Here is a 21,364-nt window from a genome sequence, read left to right as displayed (position 1 = left end):
GATTACTTTTCAGATGCTCACCACTGTACTTGACATGCTACATAAAAGCTGCACTGAGCACTCTGTCACTTACAGATAACAAACATGAAAAAAAAAGACTCAAGGTCTTAAAGTGGAACTAAAGGCACAGACACTCACCTTTCCAGTGTCAGCATCTTCAAATGTGTGCCGGTTTTTGTGTGTCTTCATTCCCCAACGTGGGATGTTCTGGGTCTGTGGTTCAAAAATATTTAAAGCAGAAGTTTACTGATTTATACACTGCTCAAAAAAATTAAAGGAACACTTTTAATCAGAGTATAGCATCAAGTCAATTAAACTCCTGGGATATTGATCTGGTCTGTTAAGTAGCAAAGGGGGTTGTTAATCAGTTTAAGCTGCTTTGGTGTTAATTAAATTAACAACAGGTGGACTAGATGGGCAACAATGAGACGACCCCCAAAACAGGATTGGTTTTACAGGTGGAGGCCACTTACATTTTTTTCCCTACTCATATTTTCTGAGTGTTTTTCACTAGTTTTGAATTTGGCTAGGGTCAGTGTCACTACTGGTAGCATGAGGCGATACTTGGACCCTACAGAAGTTGCACAGGCAGTCCAACTCCTCCAGGATGGCACATTAATATGTGCCATTACCAGAAAGTTTGCTGTGTCTCCCAGCACAGTCTCAAGAGCATGGAGGAGATTCCAGGAGACAGACAGTTACTCTAGGAGAGCTGGAAAGGGCCATAGAAGGTCAGCAGGACCGGTATCTGCTCCTTTGTGCAAGGAGGAACAGGGTGAGCACTGCCAGAGCCCTACAAAATGACCTCCAGCAGGCCACTGGTGTGAATGTCTCTGACCAAACAATCAGAAACAGACTTCATGTGTCAGGGACTCCGGGAGTTACCGTGGTGTGCGAGTCTGCGCATGCGTGGTCCGTCTAGGCGCACTAGCGTGCGGGTGCTAGGACTTGGGCACCCACAGTGGCAACGGCAGCCGTGCATGCGCACTCGCGCTCACGGACGTGCGCCTGGCACTAATGGCTGCACAGGGCACACTATTTAAACAGGCTCTGGCAATACTCAAATTGCCGTATGGTCTTTCCTGCTGTTCCTGTTATCTTGTGTCCTGAGAGACTGCTAGTTGCCGACCCTGATCCGTTGACCGTCTCCTGCTCTGACCCCTGGCTTGTCCCTGACTACTTTTCTGCCTGCTCCTGAATTATTTGACCTCCTGTTGCCGAACCTTTTGCTCGTGACCCGGTTACTCTCTGTATGTTGCCTTGTACCATTCTGCCTCTGCTGTTAACCGACCTGGCTTGTCTGACCCCGTTATACTCTATACTGGCATCCACCCATCCATCCCGCTTGGATCCAGTTGCCACTGTCCAGGGCCTGCCAGTTTCTTCACATCAGGCTCTCCTCCTGTACATACCTCCGGCGGTCCTCTCTACCTCAGTTGGGCATACCAGGGGCCACAACCTGGTCTCAGTTCTGCTCCAAGTCTATCCCCACCATCAGGGGCTCTGGTGAATAAGCAGACTGGGGCTTAGACTCCGCGCCCTGGGGAATCCCGTTCTGTGGTTCACTAGAGATACCGCCGGGCAGTAAATAACATCATGAGGGTAGCCTTGATACCATTGAATGGCCCCCATGCTTTCCTGACCTAAATCCAATAGAACACCTTTGGGATATCATGTTTCGGTCCATCCGAAGCTGCCAGGTTGCACCTCAGACTGTCCAGGAGCTCAGTGATGCCCTGGTCCAGATCTGGGAGGAAATACCCCAGGACACCATCCGTCATCTCATTAGGAGCATTCCCCGACCTTGTTAGGAATGTATACAAGCATGTGGGGGCCATACAAACTACCGAGTACCATTTTGATCTGCTGCAATGAAATTTCAGCAAAATGGACTAGCCTGCTGCATAATTTTTTCACTTTGATTTTCAGGCTGTCTTTGAATTCAGTGCTCTGTAAAATTTTCATTTCCATCAAACGATGGGGCATTCTTAATTTCCTAACACATTACCCAGTCCATATCAGTATAGATATCGAGCTTGATAGTTTTCCCCATTGAGATTTAACCTCCCTAGCGGTCTTATTATGTCAGTATTTCTGTGCTCAAAGTGGTAAATTTTTTTTCATGGAAATATGTATTTTTTTATTGTAGGCCTGTCATTTTTAGGAATAACTCACTGAAATCTGTCCGAACAAGAGTCTAGTAAACATCCCGGGTATGTTAAAATTTGAAACACGAAATCATAAATTCTAATTTAATAAATAATCATAAAATATAATATAATAATAATAAATGTAATTCAATAATATAATCAAACCAAAAACAGTGAAATTTGAAATATAGCGCCAAGTTCGCACATCGCTGAGCAAAGTCGCAAAATCGTTTTCAGTGTCTGATGACGAATTTCCCCACGAATCATTATCACTCAATTCTGCAAGTGGTTCTAATTTACTATCGCTGTTCTCTAGCTGGTCTAAAACCGCGTTTGACCTAAAGGGACGCTTTTTGGACGCCATGGACATTTCTCAGTTTCCAGGCAGAAAGAACGGTAAAAATGTAGGCAGGGTGTTTGGCCTCCTTTCCACCTTGTTCCATCTCTCCATACGCTGGGATGCTCAGTATGCTTTGCTTCATTGCCCCATACCGGGCCTCTTGGCTCACCAGCAGAAGTTGGCTTCCTATCTGTTATTATCGGCCACTAGAACAATTGCTCATGCCTGGAAGAGTCCGTTTGTCCCTCTTCAGGGGGTGCGGGATCATATGACCACTATGAAGCCCAACGAACAGATGTCGAGTACCCGCAATGACTCCCAACGTAAATTTTTGAAAATATGGGAGCCGTGGTTGCAATATGCCTTTCCCTCACTCCCCCCGGCTAGTCTGGGGATGTAATGGCATTCGGTATTGGCGCTCTAGGACCCCTGCTCTTTGCTCCCCCCCTTTTTTTTTTCCCTCTTTCTTCCTTTTTCTCTCTCTCTCTGTTTTTGGTGTGACTGGACAGCTGCATTTAGTTGTTATAGTCAGTTACATTAATGTTTTGTAACTTATGTGCCATTGATAGCCCCTGCGTGGGCGTACCTTTTGCTCTGTTGGCGTTAGAGCACTGTTTTTCCTTTTTTTTATTTTGCATTTTTTTTATCTGTGCAATTGATAGCCCCTGCGTGGGCGTGTTTTATTGCCTCTGTTTTATACTGTTTAAAAAATTAATAAAAACCATTGAAATAGAAAATGTAGGCAGGGCAAAGGACAAAGCACTAGGGACAAAATGTATGTGAAATGGTTTGATACAGTAATGTTTTACTATGTGATTTTACTGTATTCAGTGAATGTCACTTTTTCACGTTTTTTAAATTTTCCGCCATTCCATCCCCGTACGCCCTGACGTCGCAGGGGACGGAACTCAGAAGACGGATGCCGGCATCGGCCAGAGGACATTGCAGGGGACACTGCAGGAGGGACATTGAGGGAGCGCAGGACAAGGTAAGTGAAGAAGAGATCCCGGAGCAGCACTGCAGTGTATACCCGAGTGTAACTCGGGGTTACCGCTTGTGGTGCTGAAACTTTACCCCGAGCTACACTCGGGAATACCTCCAGGGAGGTTAATGTGTTTTCAAAGTGTTCCTTTAATTTTTTTGAGCAGTGTATATATTTTTAAAATGAGTCGCAGGGATGGTACTTCAATATCAAGTGTTCCATGTGCTGGTGCCTGGTTCCTTAAAATCTTTCCTCTGCCCCCCTGGCTCTATTTGTCAAAAATGGCAGCACTGAATTAAAAAATCCTTAGACAGGTAAAATGCACTATATATTAGATTGGTCTGTGTATTTGTCTGCAGTTAATTTTGAAGCAGGATGTAGTAAATTTCTTGGAGACATTGATATGGGTGAGGTGAAGTCTTTCATTTTATATACCCATTGTTTTGTCACCATCTAAAACATTCATGTTGGATGTCTGAAGGAATATTTCTTAGTGATTCTGTCTGAGGTATCCAGGTGTCGAAATGTGAAGGAGCGGAGCCTTGAATGACGTCAATATGGAGACAAACCCATACAGGAAATGCGGTACTGAAATTGAAAGCTGGAACAGCTGGTGGTTTTTCATGCATAGAGAGCACCATATAATATGAGTGTGATTTTAGCAGCTTTTGAATAACAAACACTATATGCTGGATGAGAGGAAAGAAAGGGGCGCTCCTTGTTGAAGATACCAATTAAAGGGGCCATATCTGTGGAAGATACAAAGGTGCTGGAGGAGAAAAGATCCCATTTAAAGGGGACACAAGCGCCTTCTACACTTTCATTATATGGAGGTCATATTGATAAAGTATAACTAAAGGTAAACTTCTTTTTTTAGTTTTGGATAGAGTGCTGAGGGATTAGAATTGTCATTTTTTTATTGCTATCTGTGCCCGTTAAGGAGATTTACCATCTCTATTTATCCTGTTTACCATTATCATTGAAAGCAAAAGAAAATCCTAAATTTTGGGTTGTCCCCAGAAAAGTAATAGAGGAATAATCTTCCAATGAGGACACTAGATCTGATGCCCTGGGGTTCCCACGAAATTCCCCAAATTTGCAGGGATTTCCTCTCACTTTCTGTTTGGCTACAGGACAGGTAGTGAAGGGAAATCTCTGCAATGGGACACAGATGGCAAAAAAAAATCTGTCAGGAGTTATAAGCCTCCCTTACTCTATCCAAAAAGAAAAAAAAGTTTATCATATAGTTCTACTTAACACCTTCTCACCCGGCCTATCACAGATTGATGGCTGGGCAGGACACTCCTCCATCTGACTGGGCGTCATATGACGTCCTGTCAAAAGGAGCCGCGTAGCAGAACGATCTGTAACTGGCCGTGTTCACGGGACGCAGCAGATGACATATCACTACAGCGGTCCATTGCCAGTACACAATTGTATACAATGGATGGCTTCCTGTAATGCTATCCATTGTATACAATTGTGTTGTTAGCTGTGATTGGTCAAAGCAGTCACATGGTACAGACAGGGCCAATCACAGCCCATCTGTATCATGTGATGAGCTTTGCCCAATCACAGCTAATCATAACAAAAGACTAAATGAACCAGTTTCATTCAGTAACAATGATTGCACATATCAATGAAATACATTTAGCAATCATAATGTGTGAAAAAAAAATCCTGATCACTTGCCCAGAGTAGTTCAATGTTAAAACAGTACAAAAAAATAAAACAAATTATGTAAGAAAAAAGGAAAAAAAAATAGAAACCTTTCAAAAAATGTTTATTATTATTTTTTACATACTGTCACCAGTCAGTGTCCCTGATCACCACCACACCAGTTATATAATAATGCTGTACTGGACTGCTGACAATATGTTGAAAAAAAAAATTGTGATTTCTTTTTTTTTAATTTCTACATTTTCCAAAAAATTGTAGCAAAAAACTACAACCTTCAAAAATCTCACCATGCCTCTTACCTTGGACTGTCTATTTTCCAAAAATGGGTAATTTTGGGGGTATTTCTACTATCCTGGCATTTTCGGGCCTCAACTAATGAGATGGGCCATCAGTACATCAGGATTGATCGATTGTCAGATATATAAAACCATAGTTTGTGGACTATAACTTTCCTACAGACTAAATAATATACACTAATTTGTGGCATTTTCACTAAAGAAATGTAGCAGAATACATTCTGACCTAAATTTATGAAGAAATGTTATTTATTTGCAAAATCTTAAAACAAAAACGCATTTTTTTTCAAAAGTTTCTGGGTTTTTTTGTTTAGCAAAAAATAAAAAAAATCAGTGGTGATTAAATATCACCAAAAGAAAGTTCTATTTGTGTGAAAAAATTATAAAATGTTTTATGGGTACAGTGTAGCATAACCGCACAATTGTCATCCAAAGTGTGACAACACTGAAAAACGAAAATTGGTCTGGGCAGGAAGGGGGTAAAAGTGCCCGGTATTAAAGTGGTTAAAGATGTGAGCACACCTTGTGTTAGTTATTCACAGAAAGGTGGAAAAGTGAAGTGAATGCACTAGAAGAACATTGTTTTATTTGTGATTTATGATATTTGTCTTCACTTGGTGCTACACTTGGGTTAAGGTATGTTCTTTAACCCCTTCCTACCCAGTGCCATTAGTACACTGCCAGTGCTTTTTATTAGCACTGATCATTGTATTAGTGTTACTGGGGATGTCAGTGACAGTTAGTCAGTTCCCCCCCCAGTGTCAGAATGCCCACCGCAGTCCCACTATAAGTCACTGATCGCTGCCATTACTAGTATAAAAAATAAAATTCTAGTATATATACTGCCATTTATAAATGCTATAACTGTCACATACTGTATACCAATTAATTTAGACGTATTTAGATTTTGTTTTCAGCAAAGATGCAGAATATATTTTGACGAAATTTGATTTTTTAAATTTTTTTACTGGACATGTTTTATAGCAAAAAATATATATATATATATATATTTTTTTTTTTTCCTCAAAATTGTCAGTCTTTTTTTGTTTATAGCGAAAAAAATAAAAAACACAAAGGCAATCAAATACCACCAAATGAAATCTCTATTTGTGGGGAAAAAAGGACATAAATTTCATTTGGGTGCAGCATTGCATGACCGCGCAGTTGTCAGTTAAAGTATCCAAGTGCTGTATCACAAAAAATGGCCTGGTCGGGTAAATCCTCTGGAGGGCAAGTGGTTAAAGTGTTACTAACCCACAACAGTAAAATCAGTCTGTATATGCAGTAAAGCAGTGGTCTCCAAACTGCGGCCCTTTGCTAGCTTTTATCTGGCCCTTGGGGTAATAGTCCTCCCACTGATATGAGGCACTATTCCTTCCACCAACACCAACAGTGGGGCATAATTCCTGACACTAATAGTGGGCCACTATTCCTCCCACTGACACCAACAATAACGTGCTTTTTCTTCCACTGATACCAATGATGGGATACTGTTCCTCCCAGTAATACGAATGATGGGCCACTATTCCTCCTCCTACTGACCATAGGCGCTATGTAACTGACTACCAACCCTGTGGCAGTGTTTATTCTCACTGATGTTGGTCCCGTGACATTTTCTATCCCCACTGGCCACAATACAGCCCCCCCAAAGTCTGAAGGACAGTAAACTAGTCCTTTGTAAAGTTTGGAGACCCCTGCAGTAAAGCATGCTTGTTATACTCACTGTGGAACCTAAGGAGTTAACCCTCTGCATTGTGTAAGAAGGCTGTTTGATCCTGACTTCTTTTCTCCTCCTCTTGTTCAAATGTCCATGACTTATCTCCTTATAAGACAGACTGAACTGTAGCCATTCTGCACATGCTCAGTTTAGTGTGTCTTGCTAGACATTATTTTTTTCTTCGGAGAGTGCATGTGATCAGCACAGGGCCGATCAGCACTGTCCAGACAGAGGTCAGGGGTTCTGCATCCTCCTACAAGCTTTAACTAGTGCTCTGCTGGACACTGATAGAAGTCACAAGACTGCTGATGAGAAAAGGTATTTATCAATTTATATTTACTAACATAATTGCACTTCCATGTTGTGTGTACTGCGGGAGACCAGATATAATGAATGCCGGATCCTGGGAGACCAGATATAGTGAATGCCGGGTCCGGGGAGACCAGATATAGTTAATGCGGGGTCCTGGGAGACCAGATATAATGAATGCCGAGTCCTGGGAGACCGGATATAATGAATGCCGAGTCCTGGGAGACCAGATATAGTGAATGCAGGGTCCTGGGAGACCAGATATAGTGAATGCCGAGTGCGGGAAGACCAGATATAGTGAATGCAGGGTCCGGGGAGACCAGATATAGTGAATGCCAGGTCCAGGGTTTAATAATTTTTAAGCGATTTTTATTAGCTTCAGTATAATTAGTTGATATACAGCCATCTTGTGGTCATTTTGGTAATTGCACCATCATTTTCTGTCTTCCATCCTGTGTTCCGGCCCAATAGCTAGTGTTGTAGTTCCTTTTCCTTTTCACTGTCTTAATTGGGATGAATATGGCTGCTAGTCTCTAGGCCACATGTAATCTGTTCACAACTGGGAACACATTACTGAGTTTTGAACTGCAAATACTGTCTTTTCAGTCATCTACCGCATGTGTTGTCTGCTATTAACCTGCTGCATGCAATAAAGATTTTGTGGATAAGAAAACAGTTCAGCTCTCTGATAAAGACTTCCACGGTGATTGTATCTGCTTATACAGGCCAGGCATAGAGGTCTCAGCAAGGGATAAGTCACTAATACTACAGTTGGAGCCAGAATACTGATGTTTATACAATGAAAGTGTATGCTGTCACCATAGCTTACCTTTAAATGTGTTTTTTTTTTTAAAGAGAACTTCGAGGTTTAATGAAAAAAAAATTATCTTCCTTCAGTCTCCACACGCATTACTAACCTACTAAGTGACATATCGGCATGGATGTCACTCCACTTCCTCAAACTCAGTCTTTCCAAAACTGAGCTCTTAGTATTCCCTCCAGCCCGTGCCCCCTCCCCTGACTTCTCCATCAAGATCAATAACACAATCATCATTCCCTCACCTCAAACCAGGGTACTAGGTGTAATCCTACACTCCCATCTGTCCTTTCAGCCTCAAATCCAATCACTGTCCAAATCTTGTAGACTTCACCTCCGCAACATCTCCAAGATACGCCCGTTCCTAACCTCAGAAACCACTAAGTAACTTATCCACTCCCTTGTTATCTCTCTCCTTGACTATTGTAACTCCCTCCTCATTGGTCTACCTCATCGCAGGCTGTCCCCTCTTCAGCCTATCATGAATGCTGCTGCCAGATTCATCCACCTCACTAACCGTTCTGTATCTGCCACCCCTCTCTGCCAATCCCTCCACTGGCTTCCCATTGCCCAACAGATAAAATTCAAAACATTAACAATAACATATAAAGCCATTTATAACTCTGCCCCAAATTACATCACTGATCTTGTCTCCAAATATCACCCAAACTGTACTCTCCACTCCTCGCAAGACCTCCTACTCTCTAGCTCCCTTGTCTCCTCCTCCCATGCTCATCTCCAGAACTTCTCCAGAGCTTCCCCCATCCTCTGGAACTCCCTACCCCAATTTATCAGACTATCGCCTACTCTGCTCACTTTTAGGCGATCTCTGAAAACCTATCTCTTCAGGGAAGCCTATCCTGCCCTCAGCTAATAATGGAATCTTCTATTCCTCCTACCAGTCTATCCCCCACAGTTACTACCTTTTGTACCACTAGCCCCTCCCTCCTAGATTGTAAGCTCCAAGGAGCAGGGCCCTCAAATCCCTCTTGTATTGAACTGTATTGTTGCTGTATTGTCTCCCGTTATATTGTAAAGCACTGAGCAAACTTTTGGCGCTATATAAATCCTGTATAATAATAATAATAATTATAGTCACCCAGGTGGATGCAGCATTGATCAGATTCTGTATCTGTCCCCCCCTCCTGCTTCTAAGACTAAGGCTCTATTCACGTATTCAGCATATTTTACCACGATTTTTGCACGTTTTTGTGAGTTTTCATACTTTGACGTTTTTTTATTAGCCAATAGAGAAAAATATCATCTGTTGCATCATTTGTTGCTAGGTTTTTCTGCTTCAGCTTTTCCATCAGCTTTTATTTATTGTTTAATTATTAATGTATTATTTTATTGTTAATTAATTATTAATTATTTTAATACATTTATTATTTATTTATTATTTATTGTTAGGATGATGATGATAATAATAATAATAACAAATTAATAAATAAATGTTAAACAAATACACAAGTAAATAAAAATAATCATAAATAACTTCTACGTAATAATAAAGTAATAATAAATTAATAATTAACCCCTAACCTTAACCCCCTAACCTTTAAAAAACATATAAAATTATTAGTAGTAGTAATAATAATAATACATTTAAAAATACACAAATAAATAAAAATAATTAATATATACTTGTAATAATAAATTAATAATAATTAACCCATAACCTTAAAAGTTAAAACCAAACAAACCAACAACAACCCAACCTACCAAACAAACAAAGAAACCAAACAAATAACAACCAAATAAACAAAATAACTATCAAACAAACCAACAACAACAACCAAACCAACAACAACAAAACAACAAACAAAACAACAAACAAGCAAACCAACAATCAAACAAACAAACAAAAAAGAACAACAACCCTAACCCTTTTTATTAAGGTTAGGGGTTAATTATTATGTATTTTATATTTATTTATTCATATATGATTACTATTACTATTTTTTTTAAAACATATTTTCATTTGAGCAGAAAATTGCACAAAAACGTGCCAATTGCTTCTTTCTATGAGAATAAAAATGCCCAATTTGAGCTACAGAAGTAGCTCCAAAACTTCTCCATAAAGTAATATTAATCCCCCCCCCCCCAAGCGTTTTGGAGCTTCGAGCTTCATACTACAAAACGCTCAGGTGTGAATCGGGACTTAGAACTCAGTGATCAAAGACTGCTGATTGCTCAGTTCTCGGTCTTCAGTGAGCAGAGAACCAGAACTGGCAGTCTTTCTTGGCTCTCTGCTCTACCCCTCCAGCTCTCACTGATGAGAGGCTGGCTCGGGCTCTCAGCGGCGCACTGAACCAGCTCCTAGCCCAGGTACCTGAGTGGATCTTTACACAGTCTGTACCGGCTCTGTGGCATCAGCCAAAAGCGGGCTTTAGCCTGCTGTCAGCTGAAAATGGGTCATATGAGTGCAGAACAGACTGCACTCTTGTGATCCATAGAAGAACTACAGCCAAAAAGTTTTGGCAATAATTCTCCTTTAAATGCAAAAAAGTACCTAATTGTGTCACTCTCCTGAAGTTCCTGTACAACAGAGTACAGACTGAGAAAGGGAGAAGCAGCACATGGAGTCAATCAGCTGTGCTGCAGTGGAAGGAGGACACTGATAGCTGGGAGAGAACAGAGTGACAGAGAGATGAGCTCATCAGTTTGCTTCTTCTCCTTTCGCACTTCAGACAAAAACAGGGGAATGATGAATAACTGTGAGTGTTATTATTATTATTATTATTATACAGTATTTATAAAGCGCCGATAGTTCGCTCAGTGCTGTACATTACAAAGGAGGACAGAACATGTGACAAAACAATACCAATACAATGCAAAACATGAGGGGATTGAGGGCCCTGCTCTTTCGAGTTTACAATCTGAACTGAACTGCAGAGCAGCAAAATCCAGTCTTCTGATTTGCCAGGCAGGGCTGTGTGTCAGAGCTATGTAAATCCCAGAACTGGATGGACAGAAATACAAATTCTTTGGCAGATAAAACAGTCCCTATATATTGTAAAGTGTTCTTTAATTGTACTCTTCAACTGGATTCAATTGTAATCTTCAATGAAAGCACAATTCCTGTAAGAAAAAATGTATATGATAGGAAAGCAGACTGCAGTCCTAATATGGAATATCATGTAATAGTCAGTGAAACAAATTTCAAGGAGTATCTAGATTTTGCAAGATGTCCTATATATGTAAACCTGAAAAAAAATCCCAGTAATATATTGCACCACAGTCTATTAGGACTATGCTATTGGACGTGACCAGGTGTATTATTAGCTGTGACTTCTCTAGCAGTGGGGACTGGGAGATATAAATATTTAAAACATGTACAGGAGTACATTCCATCTCTCCTTCCTTCCTGATAAATGATAGCACACCTTCACACACTTGCTTTAAAAAAGTCCTGGATTGTTTCTTAGATACACAGAATATAACTGGATACTAACATTTATAGGTAAAGTTGATCCAGGGAATATCCGGTTGCCTCTCGGGGGATCAGGAAGGATTTTTTTTCCCCTGCAGGAGCAAATTGAATCATGCTTTGCTGGGTTTTTTGCCTTCTTCTGGGTCAACTGTGGGTATAGGATTATAACTTTTATTTTTTTTTTAATGGTTTAATTGGATGGACTTTTGTCTTTTTTCAGCCAGACTAACTATGTAACACTAAATTACAGCAGACGTATGTAGAAACATATTATGTTGTAGTTAAAAGGAAACATACAGTAGATAGGATGCATAAAAATATTAGCCATTATCTGCAAATTTTGAGAGGGTGTAATGATAATAATAATAATAATAATAATAATAATAATAATCAGATGCTAGTATGCTGTAGCTTTTAGGATTAACACTCCCATCTAGTGGTGGACACCAAATATTGTGAAGTAAAAGGTAGTTCAATTTGTTCGATTGTCTTGCTTACAAAAAAAAAAAAATAGCTAATAGGTTAAATCTAGCTTACTAATTATCTACAGACAACAAGTGAGTAAATCAGTGGACCGCTAGTACTATACAGGAAAAAATTGCCACTATATAAGTCAGAAAGACTGCTCAATTTACACTTAACCACTTGCCCTCCAGAGGATTTACCCCCTTCCTGACCAGGCCATTTTTTGCGATACGGCGCTGCGTTACTTTAACTGACAATTGCGCGGTCATGCAACACTGCACCCAAATGAAATTGACATCCTTTTTTCCCCATGAGTTGAGTTGCCTGTGCAGTTTTCTTTTTTGCGCTATAGAAAAAAAAGTCTGACAATTTTGAGAAAAAAAACAATATTTTGGACTTTTTTCTATTAAATATGTCCAGTAAAAAAATCTAAAAATCAAATTTCATCATAAATTTAGGCCAAAATGTATTCTGCTACATGTCTTCGCTAAAAAAAAAAGCCCAATATGTGTAAATTAATTGGTTTACGTGAAAGTTATTGCATTTACAAATGGTGGTATAGTTGCTGGGATTTTTCTTTCTTCTACTAATAATGGCGGTGATCAGCGACTTTTAGCAGGACTGCGGCAGACATTCTGACACTGGGGGGAACTAACTTGGTGTCACTGACATCCCCAGTGACACCAATACAGTGATCAGTGCTAAAAAAAAAAGCACTGACACTGTACTAATGGCACTGGGCAGGAAGGGGTTAATATGAGGGGCAATCAAAGGGTTAACTATATGTAGGGAGTGTTTTACTAGGGGGCGGGTGTGCTTCACTGTAAGCACACTGATAGGGATGGCTGTGCACAGCCCAAACAGTGTGCCAGAGCTGACAGGGAGGAAGACTGTAAACAAAACAGTCTTCCTCCCTTTTGGAGATCCTTGGTAATCACCGGGCGCCAGCAGGTAATGACCGGCCAGGACCCGGTGATTGACAGCCACTGCCGCGAATGGAAAGTTGGCTGTCTGCGTGGTCTTGACACCTTTATACGCTGATGACAGACTCCATAGTGGAAACACCTCTAGATCAATCGTTTGCGACAAAACTCCTCCAGAACCTCCACAGTACTCCTCCACCACCGTAAAAACATCAAAGAGAAACTTCCATAGTGTAACGCCATATTTATTAGGTAAAAAACATTTAAAATTGCACTTACATAAAAACCATGTGTATGGCAATTAAATCCCAGCAAAAAGCAATTCCTTCTCAGAGGACAAGTGTAGCGCTATCAAGCTCCTGAAAGACGAAACATGAAAAGGAGAGGTAGAGAGCAAATGTTACAGAGAGGAAGGAGAGTTGAATGGAGAAACAAGGTCACCTGCAGTAAGTGTTATCACAAATTACTATGTATCAGGGGTGGACTGACCATATGAGCACTTGGGCACTGCCCGAGGGCCCGGGGTCAGTAGGGGGCCCCATGAGATGCCCCTAGTATCTTTCATAGGCTTTTTTGGGTGTGGTTTGAGTGTGGGCGAGGACACAGGGGCCCCATAATCCCCTATTACCGGGGGGGGCCCCATGAGTTGTCAGTCCGCCCCTGCTATGTATAGCATCAAAAAATACATGATAAGTCCACTTTAATTTTTGGTATGAGGATAAAGGTTCTGTCCATTCCAAAGTGATACAAATTTCACTTCCAGGAGACGTTTGGTAAGCTAAGTCATCTACTAGCTTCTCATACAGCATATTTTGGGAATTCCATGTCAAGATCTCTCTCTATATTTCTTGGCTCTGCTCTTGTCTACCTGGGAGTGTGGTGTTTTTCAACTCCTCCTGTTGCCTTTTCCATTATTTAAAATAAAACAGAAATTCAACAGGTAGAGTGGGTCACCTTCATAATGGCCATGGCAGATGTGTAGACTCAAACAAAAATACTCCCTGAAAGATATAAGGTTTCACTCCCCAACATCTACCAAGGACTGAACATCAGTTTATGGGGAACAGGCTATTTAATAGTAAAAGTATGTCTAATCCCAGAAAACATACACTGCTCAAAAAAATTAAAGGAACACTTTGAAAACACATCAGATCTCAATGAGGAAAAATATCATTCTGGATATCTATACTGATATGAACTGGGTAATGTGTTAGGAACATAAGGATGCCCCATCATTTAAGGGAAATGAAAATTATCAACCTACAGAGGACTGAATTCAAAGACACCACAAAAATCAAAGTGAAAAAATGATGCAGCAGACTAGGAAATGTCATTGTAGAAACTCAAAATGGTACTTAGCAGTTTGTATGGACCCCACGTGCTTGTATGCATGACTGACAATGTCAGGGCATGCTCCTAATGAGATGACAGATGGTATCCTGGGATATTTTCTCTCAGATTTGGACCAGGGCATAACTGAGCTCCTGGACAGTCTGAGGTGCAACCTGGACGCGTTGGATGGACCGAAACATGATATCCCAGAGGTGTTCTATTCAATTTAGGAGGAACCCAGGACCCACTGCAGCAGCATAAGGTCTGGCAATGGGTCCAAGGATTTAATTTCAATACCTAATGGCAGTCAGTGTGCCATTGTTTAGCCTGTAGAGGTCTGTGTGTCCCTCCATGGATATGCCTCCCCAGACCATCACTGACCCACCACCAAAACAGTCATGCTGAACGATGTTACAGGCAGCATAATGTTCTCCACGGCTCCTCCAGACCCTTTCACATCTGTCACATGTGCTCAGGGTGAACATGCTCTCATCTGTGAAAATCATATGGTGCCAGTGATGGATCTGCCAATTCTGTGGCAAATGCCAATCGAGTTCTATGGTGTCAGGCAGTGAGCACAGGGCCCGCTAGAGGACACCAGGCCCTCAGGCCACCCTCATGAAGTCTGTTCTGTTTCTGATTGTTTGGTCAGAGACATTCACACCAGTGGCCTGCTGGAGGTCATTTTGTAGGGCTCTGGCAGTGCTCATCCTGTTCCTCCTTGCACTAAGGAGCAGATACCGGTCCTGCTGATGAGTTAAGGACCTTCTACGGCCCTGTCCAGCTCTCCTAGAGTAACTGCCTGTCTCCTGGAATCTCCTCTATGCTCTTGAGACTGTGCTGGGAGACTAGCGAACCTTCTGGCAATGGCATGTATTGATGTGTCATCTTGGAGGACTTATACTGCCTGTGCAACCTCTGTAGGGTCCAGGTATCACCTCATGCTACCAGTAGTGACACTGACCCTAGCCAAATGCAAAACTAGTGAAAAACAGTCAGAAAAAATAAGTAGGGAAAAAAATGTCTGTGGCCTCCACCTGTAAAACTATCCTGTTTTGGGGGTTGTGTCATTGTTGCCCATCTAGTGCACCTGTTGTTAATTTCATTAACACCAAAGCAGCTTAAACTCATTAACAACCCTCTCTGCTACTTAACTGACGAGATCAATATCCCAAGAGTTTCATTGACTTGATGCTAGACTCTGATTAAAAAGTGTTCCTTTAATTATTTTTGAGCAGTGTAATATATTGCCGTTTACCAGTCCTTAGATGCAGTGGCTGTTTTAGTTTTCTTTTTTCAGGCTTTTTCCTTTACATTTACCTGGTGATTCTGCTAGTGACACACTTCTGGTCTAAAGTTGGCCATACACGGTTCAGTTTTTCTTAATAAGTGGACTGAAAGAAAAAAAAAACTGAACCGATTTCCCCCATCCACACATTCGAGGTGACTAAGGGAATCCTCTTTACTGTGGAATTGTATTCTGACAGAGGGGAAACCCCACTGTTAGAATACACAGATCACTGCTGTAGCCACTAATCAAGTGGCTTTTATTGGATAGGGCAGCTGAACAGACATCTATCGGTAGACTGACATCTGTTCAACTGCAGTGGCCACACATGGAATGAATTTCATCAATTTCCTGCTGAACCACCTGCATTCTGATCCATCTATGGCCACCTTTAGAATGGCAATGCTTACTCGTCCTTTATCTTTGAAGGGGTGTCACCCAAGAACAGAAAGTGTTAGAACTACGGAATTAAAAGCCCACTAGATTTTTGACAGGATTAACAGTTTGTTTTTTTTTGCAAATATTAATCAGTTATAAAAATGCTTTCGATTGTATATTTAATGGACAAAAAAGAAGCAAATAAAAAAAGTTCATTATTAGGTTAATGACAAAAGCACAATCTTTAGCAGAGATGAATCACTACTACAATGAGTTAGGGCTGCTTCGTACCTCTTGCTTTCCATTGTGTTTTTTAAATGCATCCAGAACATTTGTATAGCAATTGCCATGTATTCACATTGTCACGTGAGCACGGGGATACAGGGGCACTTTATTTTATTTATTTATTTTTTTAATACTGTACCTTTTTTATTTTTATTTAACTATATTGCTATCAGAAAGGATGAACAACATCGCTTGTGATAGCATGGGATGTGACAGATCCTATTTATGGAGAGAATAGACCCCAAATCTGTACTCTTCCCTCCAAAGCAGCCAATCAAACTGATCGGCTGCTATACAAGTTGGTAACAGCTTGTAAACAAGCAAACTAAAACCGGAAGTGACACAATTCTTGTTGCTTCTGGTTACTGACACCACAGAAGAGGGGAGGGAACTTCCATTCCTTCCACTGTTCACAGTGCATCCAGTGTAAATGGTAGCATCAGACCCCATCTCCCCGGTGGGACCCTATTCTACCTCCTGTAAAAGTGATCAGGCAGCTCTTCAGCCACTCCCATCACTTTTACATTACCCGCTTCTCCATGACTTGACACATATACGTAGTGCTGAAAGTGTGTTCCCTGTGTGCTCCCAGCACAGTAAGGAATGGGTAAAGGAAAACTCCCAATGCATACTTGGAATCAGGAGCTGTCCAATCATGTGACCACTGTGACTGTCAATTACAGGGATCACATGATCAGAATGCCCATCTCTGCCTCCCAGCATTTAGATTCTCCTAAAGAGCCAGGAGGTTGCTGGCGGGAAGGGGTTTAAGAGAATTGCCAACTGAAAGGAAACAATATCTGGATCATGGCTGTTGTGCCCCTCGAAGGAGCCGCTGGAATTAACGGGCGCTTCTGTCCGTACTTCAGTGATGAGCCATATATATATTGGATCGCAGGAGTGGACTGACCATTTGGAAAGTCGGGCACTGCACAGTAGAGGTCCCCATGAGATGCCCCTGGTACCTTTTTCATAGGTTTTTTTGAGTGTGGGCAAGGACACAGGGGCCCCATGATCCCCTATTGCCCGGGGGGCCCATGAGTTGTCAGTCTGCCCCTGTCAGATCCACAGCACAGCAGTACACCTTGTGGGAAGTTTTATAACAGGTTTAATAAGACAGGTAAAACTCTGCAAATAGACTGCAAATTAACTTGGAAAATAGCAGTTAAATGCACTGAATATACAAACCTTCTAGAATTGGCACAAAAACATCAATAAACACAATCTTCATGTATATACGTATATACCGGTATAGCTACTGAATAGATCAGAATTAACCCCCTGCAACTACAGCAGCAATAAGTCCCCAGCTAAACTGATGTCTCTTTAGGCTCATTCCCAAATTCACTTGTATACTGTGGGATTGTAACTCTGTGTGAGTCTATGTGTTGCACAGGCCTGTGTTAGTGAATCGGTGGAGCGCTCTTAAGGACTGACATGTCACTGGTTAGCAGTTGCTCACCACATCCACGAAGAACAGTCTCCTGGGGTTAACTCCTTGAAGGGATGATGAATGGGGCTCTGTCTCTCTGCTAGTTTTTTTCTGTTGTCAATTGTCGGTGCTGCACAATCTCTGAGGTGCCTCACCTGGGATGGTCACAAGCCTCCTCTGCGATTTCCAACACTCTGACCTCTCTCTGCGGTGGGAGATGTCGTTGCTGTCGGTAACTGCCGTTTCTGGTGACTGGTACCAATGATCACAGTTGCTGCTTACTTCAGCTGCTGTAGATAATCGTTGTCTTTAGCAACCGCTGCTGTTCTGGAAACGGTGTCAGTGTACTGCAGCAGTAGGGGCTGCAGACCAGCTCCCACATGTCCTCTGCAAAGGCACACATGGCTCATCCATCCCCTCCCTCCTTGCAAAGCATTGTGGTCCTGTAGTCCTGTGCAGTATAAAGTTACATTGTCTGTCTCTGTGATGAAACTACAACTCCCACAAACACCCCAGTACTGCTGAGAGCTGAGCCAATCAAACCCTTTCTGACAAAGTGTCAATCTTAAAAGGGAAACAGCAATGGTGTCGCTACATGATCTTAATACTTTTGTTTTTGTGAGTACCGCTGTAATTGTCGTGAGTACCTGACACATGAATAGCTGTGTGTGTGGCAGCCATTTTGTTCAGGTCACAAATCTTCCATACCATTTTGTCGGAAGAGGGAAATGGCCACAGTGACCTTCTCCTCTCTTCCCCTCCCTCCTCCTTTCAGCTCATACAATCCACAATATCTTAGCTGCTGCCAGACACCCCTCAGTCTGGTAATAGGACTAGGAGAATCTAACCCCCAATATACATTACAGGACCCATACAAGTGTCTGACTTAGCTGCTTCAGTGACCAGAAAGTTACCAGACATTGGGTTATAAATATCTTGTAATCCATTAAATATGCATATCTGTCTTTTGGTAGAACCCATTATCCCAGTATGTTCCATAACTTCTGAAATCATCACAGTATCACCAGAATAAAGTCATATTCACCTTCATTAGTTATTAGGTAGAATTTTGAACCCAAAATCCCCTATACTAGGAGGCACCAGAGAGGATTAGGCCTCCTATGAGAAGTAAATATCCAAGATCTTTCATATCTAGATCCATTGTGAAGTTAATTTCATGCTGGTCACTAATATGAAGAGTAGCAAGGTGTACCCTGCAAATATTCAGTTATTAAAACTTATAGAAAACGTTATCTGGGACTGAGTCATAAATGGTTGACCTCCCGCCAACAATCTCTTAACCACTTGCCTACCGGGCACTTATACCCCCTTCCTTACCAGGCCAATTTTCAGCTTTCAGCGCTGTCGCACTTTGAATGACAATTGCGTGGTCATGCAACATTGTACCCATATGACATTTTTATCATTTTTTTCACACAAATAGAGATTTCTTTTGGTGGTATTTACTTGCTGCTGGATGTTTAACTTTTTGCGCTATAAACAAAAAAAGAGCAAAAAATTTGAAAAAAAAAAGGTTTCTTTGTTTCTATTATAATATTTTGCAAACAGGTAATTTTTCTCCTTTAATGATGTGCGTTGATGAGGCTGCACTGATAGGCAGCACTGATGGGCACTGATAGGCAGCACTGATGGGCACTGATAGGCAGCACTAATGAGGTGGCACAGATAGGCGGCACTGATAGGTGGAACTAATAGGCGGCACTGATGATGGGTACTGATGGTCAACACTGATAGGCGGCACTGCTGGGCACTGACTGGCGGCACTCCTGGCACTGACTGGCTGCACTGCTGGGCATTGACTGGCGAAATGCTGGGCACTGACTGGCACAACTGTTGGGCACTGACTGGCAGCACTGATGGGAAGAGGTGGGTGGCACTGATGGGCACAGGTGGGTGGCAGTGATGGGCAGAGGTGGGTGGCACTGATGGGCACAGGTGGGTGGCACTGATGGGAAGAGTTGGGTGACACAGGTGAGTGGCACTGCTGGGCACAAGTGGGTGACACAGGTGGGTGGCACTGCTGGGTGGCACTGTTGGGCACTGGTGGGCGGCATTGCTGGACACAGGTGGGTGGAACTGGTGGGTGGCACCGCTGGACACTGATCCCTGCTCTGACAACTGCCAGTTCTCGGCAGTTCTTTCCCCACGTTCTGACAGCGTGAGGAAAGTGCAGCGGAGAACCGGCAATTGCATTTCCCGGTGATCAGAGTGTCATTATACACGACTGATCACACGGTAAAAAGCCGCTGTGATTGGCCTTTTACCGCGTCAAGTGATCAGCTGTGTCTGTAGGACAATATATTTCAAATATACTGTATGTACATGTAATCTAAATCTACATTTTTGGAATGCATTTACAAATATATGTAAAAATACATGTTAAAATCTGAAGAATATATTTAAAAAATATATATTTTTAAAAATATATTTATATAAATATATTCTTCAGATTTTTTTTAACATATAAAAAAGTAATTTTAACATATATTTTGACATATATTTGTAAATGCATTCCAAAAATGTAGATTTGTATTTTTAAAGACATACAGTATATTTGAAATATATTTTTAAAAATATCTTTCATATATTTTTTAATAAAAATGCATTTCAACATACAGTATGTGTATATATATATATATATATATATATATATATATATATACACTATATATATATATATATATATATATATATATATAATTGTTTTTTTTTTTATTTTTTTTAATATATTGAATATGGCCAAAATTGTAGCATTTCAAATACATGTCAATATATTTGGGAAGAATATTTTTAAAATATATTTCAAATATATTTTTCTTCCATGTGGGTGCTGACAGGGAACCAGAACAGAATGGCACTGCAGCAGGGATTTCCCCATCAGCACTTACTGTTTTCATGGGGGAATTGAGAGATTCTCTTTTGCTCTCACCTGTGTTGGAAGGAAAAAAATGACATACTCTATGGCCTGCTTAACTTGGGTATCTCTGCACTGAAGAAAACTTTTGTGGAAGCAGTCCTTAGAGACAATTTTTTTTTTTTAAAGACATAGGGGAACAGCTCCTTCCTATCTCTGCTTCCTGTTCTATCTTTTCTCTGGCAAACATGCCTGGCTGAGCATTGTCATTGACTATTTATTTTTAGATTTGACACTATGTGCAGATTATTTAGCTTTATCAGCAAAATAAATTGCAACACAGCAGTGAGAGCACATCTAGCAGACATCAGCCCTGAACATGGGTGTCCTAGCTGGTATTCTAAAATAATTTTTAAGTGCATTCTGCTGTTCAGTGTACATTTATAAGCGTGCCATCAAAAAATGTTTATAGAAGGCCATCCTACAATATAGATAGTACTACACGCAGTACAACATTTGTGTAAAACACAGAAGCATGCATTATTGAAGTTATCCACAAGGTGGTGCTTACATCTCATGCACAGTTCCAACATTTATATGGCAATCCCTAACAGGATAAAAGTCGCAGTCAGTGATCAGCAAAGCACAGCAGCACCAGTAAT

At 41.2% G+C, this 21,364-nt stretch overlaps 1 long non-coding RNA gene across 1 annotated transcript in view; it reads right to left on the bottom strand.

Annotated features, from left to right (window-relative positions):
- Nucleotides 1–18,206, bottom strand: part of LOC149458101 (uncharacterized) — a 30,957-nt gene extending 12,751 nt beyond the window's left edge. The window contains exons 1-2 of the long non-coding RNA XR_016313513.1: nucleotides 17,983–18,206; nucleotides 139–213 (exon numbers count right to left, since the gene is read on the bottom strand). This is a non-coding gene — a long non-coding RNA (uncharacterized LOC149458101). The remainder of the gene's footprint in view (nucleotides 1–138; nucleotides 214–17,982) is intronic.
- Nucleotides 18,207–21,364: the final 3,158 nt, after the last annotated feature.

The sequence above is a fragment of the Staurois parvus genome, unplaced genomic scaffold (assembly GCF_062004578.1).
Source record: "Staurois parvus isolate SC_StPar_1 unplaced genomic scaffold, SC_StPar_1.0 ptg000294l, whole genome shotgun sequence".
NCBI classification, from domain to species: Eukaryota; Metazoa; Chordata; class Amphibia; order Anura; family Ranidae; genus Staurois; species Staurois parvus.
Note: the sequence above shows the minus strand (reverse complement) of the source record. Positions and strands in the feature narration are given on the sequence as shown.